Below are 2,675 nucleotides of genomic sequence, written 5' to 3'. Positions count from 1 at the left end.
TCAACTTACAGATGAATGACCACGGATTGCGTCATTCCCCTGGCAAAGAGTGTAATGCTCCTGTAGAATAGGACTACTAGAAGAACCTGTTTGGTACAGGGGCCCCATAGAATTCAATAGATGGTATATACTACTAACAACCCTTACACGCCCACCATTTATCCAAACACACCCAATCAAAATTTTGAGATAGCCATTTAGTTCAACGCAGTTGAAAGTTCTGGAAATTAGGTCTTTGAGGATGATGACCCCCTCATAGCCCTTAGAGCAAGGGTTATAAGTTATACCCAGGCGGCATATAAGGTTTTTATTGAAAGCTTTGTCGTAGAAACCTGAAAAAGGGTGCATTCAAAGGACTAGTGCCCTTTTTAATAGTCGAAAGTGATTGGAGGGCAACTAATCCCCCTCTCACGCCCACCTTTCCCCCAAACGCAGCCAATCAAAAATTTTAGACAGCCTTTTTGTTCAACGTAGTTGACAGTTTTGGAAATTAGGTCTATAAGGATGACATCCCCCCCACAGCTCTCAGGGCAAGGGTTGTAAGTTATGCCCTGGGGGCATATAAGATTTTTCTTATAAAAAACGTTGTCGTAGAAACTTTAAAAAGGGCTCATTCCATTGGAAATTGAAATGGCTAGTGGCCTCTTTAATAGTCGAAAGAAATTGGACGACACCTAACCCCCCTCTCACGTCCAACCATCTTCCCAAACAAATACAATCAAAATTTTAAGATAGCCATTTTTTAAAAGTAGTTGAAACTTCTGGAAAATATGTCTTTGAGGATGACAATCCCCACAGCCCTTAGGGCAAAGGCTGTAAGTTATGCCCTGGGGGTATGTGAGATTTTTATAGAAAGCGTAGTCGTAAGACTTCGAAAAGGGCTCATTCGATCGAAAATTGAAAGGGCTAGTGCCCTTTTAATAGTTGAAAGTAATTGGAGGTCAATTAACCCTCTTCTGACGCCAAATTTCTTTCCAAACACTACCAATAAAAATTTTAAGACGTTCATTTTGTTCAACATTGATATAATTTCTTGCGATTGGGCCATTTAGGATGACAACATCCTCAGAGCCCTCAGGGCGCTTATACCCTGGGGGCATATAAGGTTCTTATAGAAAGTGTTGTCTAGAAACTTCAAAAAGGGCTCATTTCATTGGAAATTGAAAGGGCTAATGCCCTTTTTAATATTCGAAAAAGAATGGAGAGCAACTAACCCCCCTCTCACGCTCACCTTTTCTCGAAGCACATTCTATTAAAATTTTTAGACAGCCATTTTGTTCAATGTAGTTGGAAGTTCTGGAAACTATGACATTAAGGATGACAAACACCCCAAACCCCTTGGAGCAGGAGTTTTAAGTTGTGCCCTGGGGGCATAAGGTTTTTATAGAAAGTGTTCTCGTAGAGACTTCAAAAAGGGCTCATTCGGTTGGAAACTGAAAGGGCTAGTGCTCTTTTTAATAATCAAAGTGATTGGAGGGCAACTAGCCTCCCCCCTCTCAAGCTGACCATTTCCTCTAGCTCATCCAATCAAAATTCTGAGATAGCCATATTGTCCAACGTAGATGAAAGATCTGGAAATTAGGTCTTTGAGGATGACATTTCCCCCATAGCCCTCAGGGCTAAGTTTGTAAGCTAGGCCCTGGAGGCATATAAGGTTTTTTATAGAAAATATTGTCGTAGAAACTTAAAAAAAGGCTCATTCAACTGGAAATTAAAAGGGCTAGCGCCCTTATTAATAGGCTAGTGGAAACTGATTGGAGGGCAGATAACCTCTCTCTCACGCCCACCATATCCCCAAACACATCCAATCAAAATTTTAAGATGGTCATTTTTATCAACATAGTTGAAAGTTCTGGATATTATGTCTTTGAGGAGGATCAACCCCCCTCCCCCACACCTCCAGGACAAAGGTTGTAAGTTATACCCTGGGGGCATATACGGTTTTTATAGAGCGTTGTAATAGAAACCCTTTTTAATAGTCAAAAGTGATTGGAGGAAAACTAAGACCCCTTCTACGCCCACCATTTCCCCAAAAACATCCAATAAAAATTTTGAGATAGCCATTTTGTTCAACGTAGTTGAAAAGTCCGGAAATTATTTCTTTGAGGATGACACTCCCCCCAAAGCCCTTAGCGCAAGGGTTGTAGGTTATGCCCTGGGGGCATATAAGGTTTTATAGAAAGCGTCATCGTAGAAACTTCAAAAAGGGCTCATTCAGTTGGAAATTGAAAGCGCTAGTGCCCTATTTAATAGTCGAAAGTGATTGGAGGGCAACTAACGCCCCTGTCAAGCCTACCATTTCCCAGAACACGTCCAATCAAAATTTTGGGATAGACATTTTTCAACATAGTAGAAAGTTCTGGAAATAAGGTCTTTGCCAGCTTTGTCATAGAAACTACGAAAAGGACTCATTCAATTGGGAATTGAGAGGGCTAGGGTCCTTATTAATAGTAAAAAACGATCGGAGGGCGAATGCCCCCCATACCCATCATTTCCCCAGACACTTCCGATCAACATTTTGATATAGTAACTTTGTTGAACATAGTTGAAGAGTCTGGAAATTATGTCTTTGATTAGGACAACCCCAACAGCCCTCAGGGCTAAGGTTGTATGTTATGCCCTGGGGGCATATGATGTCATATAGAAAGTGTTGTCGTAAAAACTTCAAAAAGAGC

The sequence above is a fragment of the Artemia sp. Qi Xiang Cuo genome, chromosome 10 (genome assembly GCF_049724085.1).
Source record: "Artemia sp. Qi Xiang Cuo chromosome 10, ASM4972408v1, whole genome shotgun sequence".
Classification (NCBI taxonomy): domain Eukaryota; kingdom Metazoa; phylum Arthropoda; class Branchiopoda; order Anostraca; family Artemiidae; genus Artemia; species Artemia sp. Qi Xiang Cuo.
The sequence above is the reverse complement of the archived record's forward strand: the minus strand, read 5'-3'. Positions refer to the sequence as shown.